Raw genomic sequence first — 19,250 nt, 5'->3', positions numbered from 1 at the left:
AGAGACCTAAATTTCCACGGGTCCCAGGAATCCAGCTCGGTGGTTATCAAACCATTCTGAACATCTACAAACTCAACAACCGATTGAAGAGAAGAGCAGCAATTCTAGGAACAGAGAATTGACCACTTTCTGGAAGGTAGGACACACGGGGAAGGGAATCTGAGGGGATATATGGGAGGAGAGACCGGGGGGCGGGGGGGGGGCAGCTCCCAGCAAGCAGCAGAGCCCCAGAGCACAAAATTGGAAAGTTTAGAAGTCTGCTCCACTGAGAGACGTTGCTCCAGAGGCTAAGTTGCGGGTGGTGCCCTCCCGGGGACAATGTGGTCTCAGGTCCCTCAGGGTCACAAAAAGACCAGAGGTGCTGCAGAGCTCCCAGGTATCGGAGTGGGGAAGCCAGCTACAGAGACGGAGACGAGGAGGGTGATCTCAGCTCCGCGTTACCTTAAACTGATCCAAGACACTGTGGGGCCACTACTCTTCCAGCAGGGACCACACAAGTGGCACATCTGGGGAGACTCACCTTCCTCCTCCGAGAGGAGCAGTGTGGCAGGAATCTGCTGGGTTTGGAGACTCCAAATGGGGCCATGTGCCTGTGATAGAAACGCTCGGTCACAGGCCGGGTAAACATGGAGTGTGGCTGGAGGCCAGGGAGACGGCAGGGATTGACTGTTTTTCTCTGAGGGAGCACTGAGGAGTGTGGCTCTGAGCTGTCGCTCCTAGGGCCGGAGATTGGGAGGCCACCATCTTCATTCTCATCCTCCAAAGCGGAATGGAAAGTGTTCAGGGAACAAAAGCTACTGAGAGCAAAACCGTGCAGATTGCTTAGCCTGGCTCCTGGGAAGGGCGGTGCAATCCCACCTCAGGCAAAGACATTTGAGACTCACTGCAACAGGTCCTTCCCCACGGAAGATCAGCAAGAACATAGAGACAAGACCAAGTTTATTGATCAACTGAGAACTGCAGAACTCCAGAGCTAGGGAAAAGCAACACCTAGAATTCATGGCTTTTCCCCCCATGATTCTTTAGTCTTTCAAAGTCAATTTTTTTTCAAAGTCAAATTTATTTTATTTTTTTTCTTACTCTTTTTTCAAAAAATTTTCCTCTTTCCCAGAGAAAGAGAACTGTCATATGATCTCTGTGATATGAGGAATTAAAGAGGCAGGGTGAGGGGGTTCTGGGGGAAGGGAGGGAAAAATGAAACAAGATGGGCCTGGGAGGGAGACAAACCATAAGAGGCTCTTAATCTCAGGAAACAAACTGAGGGTTGCTGGAGGGGATGGGTTGGGAGGGATAGGGTACCTGGGTTATGGACATTGGGAGAGTATGTGTTATGGCAAGTGTTGTAAATTGTGTAAGACTGATGATTCATGGACCTGTACCCCTTAAACAAATAATACATTGTATGTTAATTAAAAAAATCATAAGGGAGATTGAATAGAGGTAAAAGATATGATGATTTTGGTGGGGGGAAGGATAAAGCAGTGGTATGTTTCATTTTCTCTAATGATGGATTTTATTATTTATTTGAGACAGAGCATGAGTGGGAAGGGAGGGGCTGAGGGAGAGGGAGAAACAGATTCCTCTGCTGAGCAGGAAGCCTGGTGCAGGGCTCAATCCCAGCACCCAGGGATCATGATCTGACCTGAAGGCACATACCTAACTCACTGAACCAGCCAGGTGTCCTTAACAATAGATTTTTAAAAAACATACATACTTTTGTTTTTCCCCTCTAATTATAGAAATAGTTGCTCATAATGAAAAATTCAGATAAACATATAAGCACAAAGAAAAGAATTATTGGCTATAATATCATAAAAATTACTTTCCTTAACTCTAAATCATTATTTTTATTATTTTTTTAAAGATTTTGTTTATTTATTTGACAGAGACACAGCGAGGAAGGGAACATAAGCAGGGAAGTGGGAGAGGGAGAAGTAGGGGAAGGGGGAGAGGGAGAAGCAGGCTTCCCACAGAGCAGGGAGCTTGATGTGGGACTCGATTCCAGGACTTTGGGATCATGACCTGAGCCAAAGGCAGATGCTTAATGACTGGGCCACCCAGGTGACCCCTAAATCATTATTTTTAATTATTGCTTCTTTCACCTTGTGGATGGACTATAATTTATTTGACCATTGCCCTTGTTGTTTCCAATTTTTTACTTTCTTTTTTTTTTTTAAGATTTTATTTATTTATTTGACACACAGAGATCACAAGCAGGCAGAGAGGTAATTTTTCATTTTCATAAGTAACTCCATGATAAACACCTTTAGACATTAAACTTTGAACACAAATCTGATTATCTCAGCCCATTTCCTAGAAAAGCGAAGTACAGGACCCATGGGTGTATTCATCAGAATGTTGCAAGTGACAAAAGCTAAGTGGAAAGTCATTGAACAGCAGCTAGAGCAGAAAGAATGTACCATCCGTCCCATATAACCAGGACCCAGGGGTGAGCAAGGCACATCTTGTTTCAGGAGTGGCTGGATCCAGGGGCTCAAATAACACGCTATGAACACCATCTTGCTGTCTCTGAGCTATGCTGTCCCTGAGAAAGCTGGGACCACAGTCCACCATGTTAGCAACTGCAGTGGAAGGGGAAATTTCCTTCCCAATGGTTAGAGCAAAAGTTCTGCCCTTGTACAGACCTGAGTCTTTGGTTTATTCCTGAGGTACAGGTAGAGGGAGTGAGATCAGCCTCACCTGAAGGACATGAACTACAAAAGAAGGAGTGGTGGTCCCCCACAGAGAAATCAGAGTACCATGATCAAAAGAAGAGGGCAGGCATGCTGGGTGGCTCGGTTGGTTAAAAATCCAACTCCTGATTTCAGATCAGGTCATGACCTCAGGGTTGTGAGATGGAGCCCCACCTCGGGGTCCCCACTGGGCATGGAGGCTGCTAAGGATTCTCTCTCTCCCTCTCCCTTTTCTCTTCCCTCACCTCTCTTTCAAATAAATGAATGAATGAATGAATAAATAAATAAATAAATAAATAAATAAATAAAATCAGGAACGGCTGGGGTGCCTGGCTGGCTGGCTCTGTTGGTGGAACATCCAACCCTTGATCTCTGGGTTGTAAGTGTGAGCCCCATGCTGGGTGTAGGATTACTTAAAAATACTATACTATACTATACTATACTATACTATACTATACTATACTATATGGAGTGGCTGTCAGGATGGTTTGAATTGCTATCATTTATTGATTTGCCTGGAATGCCTTTTAAAGTATACCTGTAGGCCTTCTTCATCTTCCTCTTCCTCTCCTCCCCCTCCTCTGTCTTTGCAATTCAGGAGACTTTCTTTAATTATATCCTCATGCATTAGGTCTGTTTTAATGTTCTTGCTTTGTCCTCAGCGACATCTTTAAATCTTAGTTTTTACTTTCCTTCTCTGTTTTCCACATTTGCCATCCTTTCTATCATTGTTGGAACTTTTATCCTTTTCCTCTGTGTTTTCGGAGGACTTTTGGCCTCCCTGTTACGGATCCAGTTTTCTATCTTGCTGAGCCTAAAGATTCACCGCTTCTCCTGTATTTTCAAATCCCATTTGTAATGTTGTATTACATTTCAGTTGTTTTCTCATCTTATCCAATTGCCTTTACGGGGGAATTTTATTGGCCTCTGCTCCTCACCTAGACATCTCCACGTCATCCACCATTTGTGAACACCATTTCTCAGCTTCAGAGTCCATGTTTCAGTTTCGTTGGGATAGTGGTAAAATGTATCCCCTGAACTTGACCAGGTTTCTGCTCTAACTGTGATGTCAGCCGTGATCACCAGGTCCCTGGAGATCTAGATAAGCTTGGGTCAACCTTGCTCCCAAGGGCCTGTGGGTGGTCCAGCACTATCCATGAGATTTTTACGGGTTCCTGGTGGTCCCTGCTCGCTACAGTTGGCTGTTCCAGTTCACAGTTTCTTCTGTGTCATGCTTGCTCTCTTCCCTGCTCAGGGCCCACTTTCTCCTCCAGGCTGTTGAGCTTCTACCCTTCTCCTCAGACTCTCTGGCCATGACACTCTCTCCGATCTGCTCCAGCCTCTCCTGGTTGTGCCTTTCCACTTCAAAAACTGAGAAAGAAACATCCTATTAGGCCCTGAAACAAGGTAAATGATGATTTTCTTGGGATCCCATTAGCATCTCCCCGCCTCTCCCAGATGCTGCGATGCTCTTCTCCTGTCTTATGTGAAGACCTCTTTGGTCCTCAGCCTCAGGGCAGAAGGAAGGGATCCTGAGCTCTCAGCTGATGAGTAGAGGCTGGGATCCCAAGTGTTTGATGATGTACCTGGGCCAGCCTTCTCTGAGGGTCACATGACTAGCCCTGGGGACCTCAAGTCCCACGTATAGTCTTGTTTATTGTCATACCCACCTACTCAGGAAAGGGTTCCCCCTCTCCATGGGGTAGTCACTTGTAACTGCACAACTGTTTGTTTTGTTTTGTTTTTTAAATTTTAAAAAATTCATTTACTTGAGATTGAGAGAAAGAGCATTGAGGGAGAGGGAGAAGCAGGCTCCCCACTGAGCAGGGAGCTTGATGTGGAACTCGATCCTAGGACCCTGGGATCATGAACTGAGTCAAGGGCAGGCGCTTAGCCAACTCCACCAGCCAGGTGCCCCTTGCACAACTGTTTTTTAAATGTAAAAGAAATTGCAAGGGGAGGGATTACCCAGGCGTATTTTTATCTTTCATTTCTGTTCTTCCTAAGTTAGGAGATATTAGTGGGACCCAGGGAAACTCTGCTTCCTGGGGAAAGAGGTCCTGGACGTCCTCAAGCTCTTTCCTCAGTGTGGACTACCTGCTGTCGTCCAGTAGAAATTCCTCACCGTTTCTGAAATGTAGCACTTATGCTCTTTTCCTGTGTTCTATTCCTTTCTTCCAGGAACTGGGGGTGCAAGGTTGGTGGGTGGTGTAGATGTTAGCGTTCAAAGTCACCATCTTATCCAAAAGTACTAATGATTTTTTTTTGCTTCTTTTTTCTTTTTAATGTATAAAGCTCTTTAGATGTAAATCATAGCTTTAAAGATATTCCTAACATTCTGAGTTTTCAACATGTCTGGAGGAAGGACCTGTTCAAATAAGTACACTATCATAACCTAACTGCTTCAGCACACAGGGAGACAGAACAGCAGTACCTGTATTTTTAGTAAGATAATATTTAGATTTCATGGGGCACCTGGGGGGCTCAAATGGTTGGACGTCCAACTCCTGTTTCGGCTCAGCTCATGATCTCAGGATCATGAGATCAAGCCCCGCGTTGGACTCTACTCAAGATTCTCTCTCTCCCTCTTACTCTGTCCCTGCCTCCCATACCTCCGCTCACATGCTTGCTCTCTCTCGCTCTCTCAAAAAAAAAAAAAAAAAAAAAGATAATCTTTGGGATTTCTTTACTCCTGCTCTGTTTTGGGAAAAAAATCAGCTCAGAGAAATCTGAACGCTCCCCAAAAATAATACCCAGCTGAAAACTCGTTTTTGCTACAGTTTTCTCAGGAAGCAGAGCAAGGCTTTCCATTTCCTAGCAGGTCCCTCGAAGGTCAAAAGAACAGGGAATATTTTTAAGGGCGTCTTGTTTGCTTTTGTTCTCACAGCCCTCGTGTGCCCCTGGGAACAGCAGACTCTAATAAGCAAAATAATCTAAGGAGTGGAAGGAATAGCAGGCAGTTTTTAGATAGGATGCTTTGTGACCAGAGTACTGACCTTGGGTCAGCTCTGCACCAAATGGTTCTTTTGAGCTTTGAAAAGTTCCATCTGTTTAGCACCCCAAATCCAGGGGGAAAAAAGAAACTGCTCTCGGTAAAGTCGAATTAAGGGGCATTGGGAGAAAGATATAGATAAGATGAGGCTCCATTTAGGAAACCAAGTACCACACAGCAGGCAGAGTCCACGATGGCTCCCGCAGTCCCACATACAGACTGAGTCACAAGAAGGTTCCAGAATGCTGCACTGCCATAGACATCAGACATCATCAAAAGAAGATTTATTAGTATTAGTATTTCTCTCGATGGTCCTTCCCAGCAGTGTCACTTAACCTTTGTGTGTCTCAGTTTCTTGACTGGACCCACCTGTTTTCCTGCTTCCCTCTGTAAATTTGCTAAGCACAAGTTGGAATCGTGAGTTCTGGTCATTTCTGCTTCCTGTTATTGCACAATTTGGAAAACAGTGTAGAGAGAGGGAGGGAGAGCGGGTTTGTGTGTGTGTGTGTGTGCGTGCGCACGCGTGCAGTGTGCATGTGTCAGATAACAAAAATCCAAGCTATCTCTGACAAAAAGACCATCAGAAGAGAAATGTTTCACCCTGGGATGCATGGCACAAGGTCTAAATGGGTCCAATGTAAAGTGTCCCCCAACTCAGTGCATAAACAAAAATATTTGGTTTTGCCACACTTTAGAACGTTGATCATTAAATAATGTCATGTTTGGGGCACCTGGGTGGCTCAGTCAGTTAAGCAGCTGTCTTTGGCTCAGGCCATGATCCCAGGGTCCTGGGATCGAGTTCCGCATCGGGTTCTCTGCTCAGCAGGGAGCTTGCTTTTCCGTCTGCTTCTGCCTGTTGCTCTGCTTACTTCTGCTCTCTCTCTTTCTGTCAAATAAATAAATGAAATCTAAAAAATAATAAAATAATAAAAAATGAAGTAACGTCATGTTTAATAATACCAACCTGTTCCTAAATAAGCATATTTCTAAACTTTAAAGCTAAAGGTGAAACTCAGAACTATAACGGAAATCATTTCTGTCCATACAAAAATTAAGGTGAAACTCAAAACTATAACGGAAATCATTTCTGTCCATACAAAAATTAAGTTACCTTATAATAACCTTCACCATGACTTCTTTAGCAAAATCACCAATAGGTTTTGCAAATTCCAGTTGGTTGCACTACCTTGTTGTAAGAACTCTCTTAAATATCATTGCCTTGGGGTGCCTGGGTGGCTCAGTGGGTTGGGCCTCTGCCTTCAGCTCAGGTCACAATCTCGGGGTTCTGAGATGGAGTCCCACAGTGGGCTCTCTGCTCAGTGGGGAGCCTGCTTCCCTCTCTCTCTGCCTGCTGCTCTGACTACTTGTGATCTCTCTCTCTGTGTCAAATAAATAAATAAAATCTTTAAAAAGTGTATCATTGCCAGGGCACCTGTGCGGCTCAGTGGGTTAAAGCCTCTGCCTTCCGCTCGGGTCATGATCTCAGGGCTCTCTGCTCACTTGGGAGCCTGCTTCCTCCTCTCTCTCTCTCTCTCTCTCTCTCTCTGCCTGCCTCTCTGCCTACTTGTGATCTCTATCTGTCAAATAAATAAATAAAATCTTTAAAAAAAATGTATCATTGCCTCTTCCTTATCATTTTCCCCAGACCTCCCTGGCGATATGAGTCACCTGAAGAACATAACTGGTTCTTCTATCCCCCAGGATCTGGTGCTCAGCATGGCAGAAAGCAATTTGTAATTCTCTGCATCACCCACCAGGGCTGGTTAAGCCCTTGCGCTCTTTGTCCTTTGTTCTCAACACAGGAGGCGACTGAGAACAATGCCTTGAAGTGTGTGAGCTGGGCTGGAGCCAGCCGTCAACAGACGCACCCCAGTGGGCGGGGAGTAGATTTGGGTGAGAAAGACACCAAGCTGGTTCATTTGTCAGATGCCACGAGCTCAACAGATTCCTGCCTAATGAGCTATCATCTCTCAGGAGCGCGGAACCCCATGTTCTTGCTTCCTCTTTGCCTTCTAATTTTTGGTCCTGGAGACACCTACAAATTAACAAAATAATCCAGCACTCACAACCGGTGTGCCAGCTGACTGGGAAGCATTTGCAATAGGAAACAATTCACTCTTCAATTACACCTATGGACGGAATATGTATGAAGTGTGATATCACTTCTTTACGAAGGCACCACATGGCAGTATTCTAGAATGCACAGATTTTTTTTTTTTTTAAGATTTTATTTATTTATTTGACAGAGAAAGAGAGAGACAGCAAGAGAGGGAACAGAAGCAAGGGGAGTGGGAGACCTCAGGCTTACTCATTGTGTTTATTCCCTCTTACCTCAGGTGTGCCGTGGCCCCCTTGGGGGCTGCCCAACCTTACTCCTTTAGTAATTGCCAGAAACACTACCTCCACCCACCTTAACCATCATCCTTTCTTCAAAGAGCAATCTGAAGGCCCAGTTCATATTTTCAAACTGTATTTTCAAGCCACAAGATATGGGTCACTGGCTGGGCTAGGAATTTGGGCCTGAGGCTGGGAAAACAGTGAGAGAGAGGTGGAGTAGACACACACACACACACGTGGGGGTTGGGGGCAAAGGCTGAGAAAGAGAAAAAGCTGAGAGAAAACAACCTTGGTCTCTGTTCTTCCTCAAACCAATGCTCAGTTTTTCTCCAGGGATAAGCCTTTGATTCTAGCGACCAATGGACCCTTGACTGGAAGAGTAGGTACATTAATTCCTCATAATCTAATCCGGAATAATCGGAGACTAATGATCTTCTATCTTTTATTTGTATTGGCTCAGAAATTAGGGAAGAGTGAATTTCAGGGGGAAGAGAAAATGTATGTCTGAGGACTCACATCTGAGATGTGGGTACTTGGCTTAGGACTCAAATTTGGTATAGAAATTATAAAAGCGTGCCTTAGTTCTCATTATTTGGTTTGTCTCCCTGGCATTTTTCTTTTTTTTTCTTCTTTTCTTTTCTTTCTTTCTTTCTTTTTTTTTTTTTAATTGAAGGAAAACATTCAAAATCCAGAAAGCTCAGATTAGAGGTATTGCTGGCCAAGGACTTATTTCATGTTTAGATTATCCAAATCAATGTTGCTAATAGGATCTGAATATTTTAACAAGTTAAAGAAGATTAATTGGGGGGTTTAAAATAACCCCGCTGAGTCTTGGCTTGAACCTGAGTCCAAGTATGGCCACGGAGCCTGGGCTGGTGCAGCGAGGGGCTCCAAAGGCGTCTGCTCCCAAGACTCCATTAGCATTGCCCTTGTCACGATGAGGCCCAGATGTTTTTGTTCCCAGCAGAAGACAGGGTGTGGGAGGGGCAGTGTTGATCTGAGGCACTAGGGAGAGAGGGACTTCCAAAAGACACTCCAAGAGCTGTCGTCCCTAAGTAGTCTGAGACATCAGGGCAGAGGCCCACTGTTTCGATGTCCAGGTGACAGAGAAATGTGACCTGAAAATGGTGGAAGAGGTTCCCTCACTGGAGCAGCAGAGCCCCACGTGGGCTTCTGGGCACTGAGGAGTTCAGTGAATTTTGACAAATGTGTGCACCCATGAAATTACCACCATAATCAAGATATAACATATTTTAATTACCCCCCTAAGTTGTCTCGTGCCCCTCTGCAGTCAGCTCCTTTACCCTGTACTCCGGAAACTACTAATGTATTTCTTGCCGCTGTAGAGGAGTTGGGCCTTTTCTAGAATTTTGTACAAATGGAAGCATGCAGCATTTATTCCTTCTTCTTCTTCTTCTTCTTTTTTTCTTTAAAGATTTTATTTATTTATTTGAGATAGAAAGGGGCAGGCACCTGAATGGCTCAGTTAGTTAAGTGACCGCCTTTGGCTCGGGTCATGATCCCAGAATCCTGGGATCGAGTCCCGCGCCGCATCAGGCTCCCTGCTCAGTGGAGAGTCTGTTTTTCTCTCTCCCTCTACCCTTCCCTCCCTGCTCGTGCTCACTCTCTCTCTCTCAAATAAATGAATAAAATCTTAAACAAAAATTAAAAAGAGAGAGAAAGAGCAGAAGCAGATTTCCTGCTGAATGGGGATCTGGACACAGGGCTCAATTCCAGGACCCTGAGTTTAGGACCTGAGCCAAAAGGCAGACACTGACTGAGCCACCCAGGCACCCCACATCTTCCTCTTATCATTGACCATAATGCCGGTAAGATTTATGTTTTTCGCTGTATCCATCAATAATTTGTAAAACATCCAGCATTGGTCACAAAGTAAGAGCCAATCGATAGATACAGAAGAACAAAGCCAAGATGCTGAGAGCAATGGGAAGCCCACAAGGTCTAGGAGGTACAGAGAGTGACATCAGAGCCCGCTCCTAAAACAAAATCTTTAAAAACAACCACCACCACCACTCCCCAGGCATGTACAGTACCATCCCATTTATCAAAACAAAGGGAAGAAAAACAAGCCCATATATGAGTGTATTTGTCTAGGCAAAGGCTGGAAAGGTACACACCAAGGGGTTAATTGTGGTTATCTCTGGGTAGTGGGATTATGGATGTTTAAAAATATTATTTTTGCTTATCTAAATTTTTCATTTTCTACCATCCACAAGAGTTACCTTGAGGGGGAAAAAGAACATTTTTATTTTCAAGTGTGTAGCTTTTAAAATCAGGCTGGACCACTTCTCAAATGCTCTGCATTTTTAGGTGATGTGAACATGTTCCCAGTTACATTCCAAACCTCTGATGTAGCAGGTAGAAACATCTGCAGATGTATAAGAACAAAACTTGGGATATAGGATCATTTCTGACCAATTACTCACAAATCCCCATTATGCTGAAGGCCCTCTTAAGTCCTCTCAAACTCTACCAGTTCCATTGGTGGGCTAAAACCTTAATCCAGTTCTCCTCTTCATCCTTGAGCCTCCAACCAAGTGGGAAGGATCATACTGCCTGTCAGTCTCAAAATGTGGGCCAACAGAATAGAATCACTTGGGATGGTTGTAAAAATGCAGCATCCTGAGCAGCATCCCAGATATACAGACCCAGAGTCTCTAGGAGTGGAGTCCAGAATACGACTTTTAAACAACCCAATTAGATGATTCTGGGGCGCTCTCATCTTGGAGCATCAGTGTGTTGTTGTTTCTGGCCAAATATGCTTAGCTCCTGCCCTGGACAGGCCTCCCGGGAATCCCCACCCCCAACTAATCAGTTGATCTCCACCTCAGCTCCACCTCTGCTCCCAGAACTAGCCATAACCTCAGACAACAAGAGAACATAACTGGTATTTAGCTGGTGTTGACCTTATTTTTTTCCGATAACCACATGTCCTTCGTTTTTGCAAGTGGAGTCTTTCTTAGGAATCTGATGACTGCCGCTGAATCTTGGGACTTCATGGTGTCCCCACTGTTTGGGGACTCCTTATGCCTACCCTGTTATGCCCTACAGCGGGGTCTTCTTGTTTCACATTGTCTGTCTCCTTGGAGACTTTACTATCATGACTGTCCTCCAAACTAAACCTTCTTTATCTGTGTTCATATGCAGAGCCCCCCCCCCCGGTCTATTCATGGACTTTGTACCAGTGATTGGGTTTATTTCTAAATGCAAGTCCCATTCTACTGACTGGAACCCAAAAGATGGTGTGAAGGAGATTGGCTATAATGACTTAGGTTTCTTTGGCACTTATTTCTCCAAGTTCAACAATGCAGGTTGAACTCATCAAGTCATATTGAATCTCTGGAAGTTGTCTCTAATTAGTCTTAGAAGAGGATTCACTGGGGGAAAAAAAAGAAAGAAAAGGAAGATTTTTCTGAGGGTTCCTTTATCTGTACTTATCCTATCCTCCTCTCTTACAAAATTTGACTATTATATTCATTGAATTTATCCTCCAGAATAGAAATGATCGGTAGAAAACCACTGATTTATTACTCTAATGTCTATGTCACATTGAAAATTCAAACAGTGTTTGCTTTGTTTTAAAAGTCAATTCAGGGCACCTGGGTGGCTCAGTGGGTTAAGCCTCTGCCTTCAGCTCAGGTCATGATCTCAGGGTCCTAGGATTGAGCCCAGCATCAGGCTCTCTGCTCAGCAGGGAGCCTGCTCCCCCCCCAACATTCCCCCGCCCCCCGCCGCCTGCCTCTCTGCATACTTGTGATCTCTCTCTCTCTGTCAAATAAATGAATAAAATTTTAAAAGTCAATTAAAAGTCATTAAGTGATTGCCTTCAGCTCAGGTCATGATCCCAGCATCCTGGGATCGAGCCCTGCATCAGGCTCCCTTCTCATTGGGGTGATTGTTTCTCCCTCTGCCCCCTCCCCCTGATTGTGTTCCCTCTCTTGCTGTCTCTCTCCATCAAATGAATAAATAAAATCTTAAAAAAAAAATTAAAAAAACCACGGGCGCCTGGGTGGCTCAGTGGTTAAGCCGCTGCCTTCGGCTCAGGTCATGATCTCAGGGTCCTGGGATCGAGTCCCGCATCGGGCTCTCTGCTCAGCAGGGAGCCTGCTTCCTCCTCTCTCTCTCTCTGCCTGCCTCTCTGCCTACTTGTGATTTCTCTCTGTCAAATAAATAAATAAAATCTTTAAAAAAAAAAAAACCTCAACTCAATCAAAGCCTATTACTTCAGAATCAACAGCTTCTTTGAAATCATGGTAACACTTATAGGTGGCTAAAACTCAAATGCAGAAATTTTGTTGGTTGGAAAGCTACATATATTTCCAACTTACCCAGATAAAATTACCAAGAGCAAAATTTAGGAGTTTTTTTCCTACAGAAATACAGCATGCTAGGATTACCCATACTAGAAAGTTGTGCGAGAATTTTGAGTCCCAAGGTATGGCAGACTGGGTTTTCAAAGATGGTAACATAGTATCTCCCCCTTTCACACTCTTCTACAATGTGACTAGGCTTCTTCCCCTTCAAGAGGTGTTGTCAAATTCCTCTCCCCTTCATTCTGGGCTGGCCTTGGAGAGGCTTCTGAAACAGTAGAATTGGGCAGAAGTGAAATTCTGAAAACTTGCACAGACAGGTCATAAGAAGCTTTGCACTTCCACCTGGGGCCTCTTGAAATGCTCCCTCTGGGGAAAGGCAGCCACCTTGTAAGCAACTTAAAGCCCCTGAGACAGCCATGTAGGGAGGAAGCCCAAGCTAGGCCCACCAAGAGAGATGGCCATGCTGCCCGACCCCTAGCTACTCCCGCCATCTCAGCCCAGGCACCAGACATGGGAGTAAGACAACCATCTTGATCTTGAGGTAATAAGAAATCAAGTCTATTTTGGACAGGTTTCCTGTTGTTCTTCTTCCTAGTTAGAGATCTGTGTCAAATGACACCACAGTTGGCAATGTGGCCTGAATGAGAGTTCTGAGTCTCCAGGCTCAGCACATTTTTTTCAGTTTAAGAGTTTTGGTGTGTGTTTCTGGCACCTTCCAGAGTCTGTATGCTGAGTGACTCCTGGTTGGCCTGGCAGCAGCGGTTTCCACGCATTCAAGCCTGGGGGTTTCAGATGCTGAAGAATTTAACAGACTGGAAACTACTAGCCAACTTCCCACATTAGGAATCCACCTTTGTGTTGGCTCTTCTAGGGGCTTCCTCTTTTTTACCATTGGCCATTTTTAATTTTTATTTTTATTTTTTAAGATTTATTTACTTATTTGAGAGACAGAAGAGAAGGGAGAGCAGAGGAGAGGGGGACAAGCAGAACCCTCCTGTTGCCCTGTTAAGCAGGGAGCCCGATGTTGGGCTTGATCTCAAGACCCCGAGATCATGACCTGAGCTGAAACCAAGAGTCAGAAACTTAACCAAGACTGCACCACGCAGCTGCTCCACCATTTTGAATTCTGCTGCAACTAAAACCACAAGGCAGTGCTTGACTGGGTGCCAGTCGAGCACCCAGAGGAGATTCCACAGGACTAAGAAGAAACTCTAACTGAGGTCACACAAAATGCAACTCAGCAGGGACAACCTCCTGGAGGACAGCTTTCCTTTCAGCCCTATCTGCCTTTAACTGCCTTTGAGGCTACACCTTGAGGATTCACTAGGGCCATAAAATGAACAAAAAGAAAAAGAAGGATTTCCCCATTCAGAAGTAACTACCAAGAGATCACCTGATACTTCTCTCCCCACTAGTCTAACACAGACAACGTTGTACAGCAATATCCTCTTGCTGCCTAAACTGCCCTCCATGGGAGAGGCTGGGCCATTAAAGTTGCAGGAGACGGGGTGCTGGGACCGCTGTTAGTAGCTTCATCCTTTATTTTTTCGGTCTTTGCCTTTAGGGACTTTCTGAGTCTTTTGGTAGGGGTAAGGATTATCTCGGAGTCACTTTTTGCCTCATTATAAGCTGATGTTGGAAGACCATCCATACCCTTTTGAACGGCATGATGCCAGGGCAGCAGAGGACTTAGAAGAAAGCTCTTATTAAGCTTGTCCCTCGCTCCTAAGAGTGTCTACTGGGAAGACCGTAGCAACAGAGGCAGTCTCTAGCCAGCGGTTTCTTGGCTTGGGGGAGGTGGGTGTCTCAGTTGCTTGGTAAATAATACAATAATGGAGCACGGAAAGGGGCCACCTCCTACAACTACCTAAATGCAAATAATTTATGTAAAATCAACACCCAGGTTTGCTCTCCTTGGTGACTCCTCCTTGCTGTAGACGTTGAAACTTCTGTTCATCATGGCAAGGAACACCTGTGAGTAAGAACAGTTGCTGGGTCACCTGATTTTTCAAGCCTCTGTTAACAAAACCCCTAAAGAAGGTGGTACCATGTTCTAAAGGTACCAGGGTAAATATTTAAACACAGTTACATGGCATGCCCCCGCTCCGCATGCTCAGCTAAAGAAGCACATCTTGGGGCACCTGGGTGGCTCAGTGGGTTAAGCCTCTGCCTTAGACTCAGGTCATGATCTCAGGGACCTGGGATCGAGTCCCACATCGGGCTCTCTGCTCAGCTGCTTCCCCACCCTCCCCACCTGCCTCTCTGCCTACTTGTGGTCTCTCTCTCTCTCTGTCAAATAAATGAATAAATAAATAAATAAATAAAAGACTTAAAAAAAAAAAAGCAGCAGCACATCTTGCATTTGAAAAGAAAGGTCAGTTTAGAAAGTCCAAAGCTTCAGAGCAGAGAAGCATGTCCCTTGTATCACGGGGAAACACAGCAGGCCGAAGCAAGCAAGTCCCACATAATAAAAAGAAAACAATTTGCTTCTTATCCCAGATAAGAAGTTTAAGCAGAGTTTTAGTGAGTACCGTGAAAAAGTGAGAAATATGCAGAAAAGGTTTGTTACTCTTTTGTCTTTCTCCCCTCCCTCCCCCAAACTGATCCCCTTCCCCCCACTCACACCCCAAGTAGGGATAAACAGAAATTTTGGCTATGGTAGAATTTGTAGGTTTTCCATATAAGTGCTTGTCACTCTTCTTCCTTCTCCCCATCCCCAACTACCTGGAATTGCCATTTTGGCTCTTATGGCCTAAAGAAAGCTGGGCAGGCCAGCTAGCCTAGGAGACCAGTTCTGGCCTTTTTTGCCAAAGGTGACCTTGCCATCTTCCTACTGAGACCCCACCTGTAAACTGCTCTGACCTTGGAGATGTCCTGGAGAGATATGCTAAGCTGCTGTTGAATATTTTTTAAGATTATATGTCAATATCTGTGGGCTCTTCAGAAATTTTATCAGTAATATGTTCTCTAGTTCACAGTAAAACTATACCCTTTGCTATTTAATAATACAACTAATTTGTCTCTTAAATTTGGCTTTTTAAAAATTCATCGGCACTCTTTGAGGCATTGCAAATTGAAAAAAAAAATCACAAAAACACTGCTAATTTTCAACATAACAAATAGGGGCAAATTGGTGCCTTTGAAAGGTGAGCTCTTTAAGTCTATAAGGCTAGTATCAGGCTGCAGTTCCTCCTACTCCATAAGGTGCACCTATAAGGATAAATGACAACACTGGTTTGGTTTTGTTTTTAAGATTTTACTTATTTATTTGACAGAGAGAGAGATCACAAGTAGGCAGAGGGGCAGGTGGGGGCGGGGGTTGGGGAAGCAGGCTCCCTGCTGAGCAGAGAGCTGGATGTGGGGCTCAATCCCAGGACCCTGAGATCACAACCTGAGCTGAAGGCAGACGCCCAACCCACTAAGCCCCCCAGGTGCCCCAAGACACCGGTTCTTAAGATAGCTCCTGCTGAAGTTAGAAGAGCTACGCAGTAAAGAAGTGGTGGGAGGAATCTCTCCCTGCCCCCAACACAGACCAATACCCTATGGTATTCATTATAAAAAGTAGAAAAGACTCAGAGATGAACAGTCTACAGAAGCAGATCTCACAGGCACTGAATGATTGAGACAATGTATTAACAGGAGAAGATGAACTCACTAAGAAACTTAGCCATGGGGCCGAGCCCTTTCATAACAACCCTCCCACAAAACAAAACAAAACCCAAAACCCAAACAAACCTGGAGGCAAGTCAAACGGGGCATACCCGAGGATCCAGAGAAAAGATCTGTGGCTTGTCAGCAGCAGAAGCAATTAAAAACTATTTTTAAAACTTCCTGTAATTTAAACATCTGTCTCTGTCTTGGTGACACAATTACTATAATTCTTTGTTATCCAGTTTTGATACAGAGTACTGGACTGGGAGAACACCATTTGACCAATGAGGTTGGTCTCCTTTCTATAGTTGATAATTTTGCTTATTCTTCGGTTGATACAATCAACTTCAGCTAAGCTCATTTTTAAAAAAAGATTTTATTTATTTGACAGACAGAGATCACAAGTAGGCAGAGACGAAAGCAGAGAAAGAGGGGAAAGCAGGCTTCCTGCTGAGCAGAGAGCCCGATGAGATGACAGGACTGGATCCCAAGACCCTGGGATCATGATCTGAGCTGAAGGCAGAGGCTTTAACCCACTGAGCCCCCTAGGCACCCCCAGCTAAGCTCATTTTTATAAAGATATCATTTATTTATTTTTTTTTAAAAGATTTTATTTATTTATCAGAGAGAGGGGGAGAGAGCGAGCACAGGCAGACAGAATGGCAAGCAGAGGCAGAGGGTGAAGCAGGCTCCCCGCCGAGCAAGGAGCCTGATGTGGGACTCGATCATGGGATCATGATCTGGGATCATGACCTGAGCTGGGATCATGACCTGAGCCGAAGGCAGCTGCTTAACCAACTGAGCCACCCAGGCGTCCCAAGATATCATTTATTTTTAAAAAGTTTTCCTTTAGTGGAGATTTATATGACCGGGGAGAAACAGATCGTTTTGGTGATGGTGGGGTGTTTGTTTTGTTTTGTTTGTTTTAGGTGTGTTGCTTATATCCATGTCATTACAGTGGAAAGAATGATAAATTTCATCTATGGATAGCTTAGGAAAAATTATATACATATAATATAGATTTTATTATTTATATACTTTACTACATATAACATATATTTTATTCTTATATATAATTATATACATATTATTTATTTATTTTGAGAGAGAGAGAGAGGGAGGGGCAGAGGGAGAGGGAGAGAGAGAGAATCTTCAGCAGGCTCCAGGTCCAGCATAGAACCCGACATGGGGCTCGATCTCATGACCCTGAGATCATGATCTGAGCTGAAATCAAGAGATACTTGATTCGCAGATGCTTAAACTGACTGAGCCACCCAGGTGCACCCAAATAATAATTTTTTATATTTATAATTTGTAGTTATATATTTATATAACTTTATGTAAAGTTATATAAATATAACTATATTTATATAGTTTTATATTTATTATTTGTTGTTAAAATTTAGGTATTGTCCAACCCTATATAACTCTCCATGAAAAAAGACCTGTACTAAATGGAAATGGTTTGCTCATCTAAACACATAAAATACCTGGTTCCATCAGAGCACTTTCCTTAATACTAAAAATGGACCCTCTACTGAACAGCATACATTGTTCTTTCTTGTTGAACAATATAAAGAGGAATTTTTAGATTCCACTGTGGTGATAAGAAAGTTAAGCCTACCTACTTAAAAAAAAGAAAAAAAAAAAGGGTATCAAGTAAGTGCCAAGAGGTGAGATAATAAAGTAACTACAGAGATGATTCATGTGGAAGCCTTTTGCTTGTTTTCTTTAAATAAGGTACTGATTAGAAATGGAAGAACCCTGAATTACAAGCCTAGCTCTGCTATATTCTATTACTTTATGGTCTAGGAAATATAATTTCAGAAACCCCGGATTATTCAGCAGCTGCATTTGGGCAATAGAAAAAGGAGCTGACAAAATATCCCTGATGATGGGCTTCTAGGTAATTTCCAGAGATTAAACATTGTTATTCTTTTCTCTCTTAAACTAATTCCTCCAAAAGTACACAAGGCCCCAGAAATGTTAGGTGACTTTTCCATTGTTCTTTTGGTAAGGGGGCAGGATAGACACTTTAATCCTTAACTATTTATTTGCAGGAGAAAAATAATATATATGTACCAGGGTCCCTGGGTGGCTCAGTTGGTGAAGCGTCTGGTTTCAGCTCAGGTCAGGATCTCAGGGTCTTGAGATCAAGCCCCATGTGGGGCTCCATGCTCAGTGGGGAGTTTGTTTCTCCCTCTCCTCCTCTCCCAGCTCATGCTCTCTCTCTCTCAAATAAATAAATAAATAAAATCTTTAAAATATCTCTATGTATATATATACATCTGCCAAATAGAGAAAGAGCAGACTGCGACTGCTTTGTAAGGTATGTGTCAACTCAGCTATACCGAACTACATTTCCCAGAATTCCCTTCCAATATGTTTCTGGCTAAAATGGAGCACAAGAGACATTCTCACACAGATTTGGGGCTTGGAAGTGAAGCAGCAGCTGTTTTGTAGCTCATGTCATTGATGAGAGAGCAGAAGTCTAGCTGAAGACAAAGCAGAAGTTGACACCCTGCAGCCTCCCACTGATCCCCCCACTCCTGGGAGGGATACTTGTGACACTCCTCCAGGAAACTCCCAACTATCTTCTCGTTAATGCCTTGCTAGAAAGGAAAACAACCTTAACTTGACAATGGCAGGGCCTCTGGTATCTTGGCTATCTTGTAGGTTGGTCCTCTTTAGCATATGAAAGTTCTTTTGAGGCCCCCCCCCTTTCCCTTACTTTGCCCTAATTCCCCAGGATATAATCACCACTCCTCAGAGATCCTGGTGCAACAGCTGTCTCTGCCCACAGATCCTGTCCCGTTTTCCCCCCTCCCCCATTTTGCATTGAAGACGTCTCAAGAATTCTTTCTAGGTCATTGGCTCCGGATCTCACCCCCACCGAACCTCACCTATATTCCAAAACTACATCGTCATTGCTTATCTCTACTGGCTCACCTCTCCAGCAAGGGACAGCCAACTCGCAAGCCAAGGAACCTACAACTGCTCCACCTACCCCCAATCCTTCCCCAGCTTTTCCAGCTCCTGAGCTAGATACATGATGAAGGGGGACAGCTTCTCCTGTTGGACCTATGCCAATAAGATCAGTGAGATCTTAAAGGCAGTGAGAAGTGACAAGGTTTCATTCTGTCCTCCTGGGTTCTAGCTCACACCTGTAGATCCTAGTTTACGTTTGCTTTTCCCTGCTATACATGTGTCTTCCCTTCCAGGCTGCCTTCTCTGAAGTCTTCA

Source organism: Mustela nivalis (genome assembly GCF_964662115.1).
Source record: "Mustela nivalis genome assembly, chromosome: 17".
Lineage (NCBI taxonomy): Eukaryota > Metazoa > Chordata > Mammalia > Carnivora > Mustelidae > Mustela > Mustela nivalis.
The sequence above is the reverse complement of the archived record's forward strand: the minus strand, read 5'-3'. Positions refer to the sequence as shown.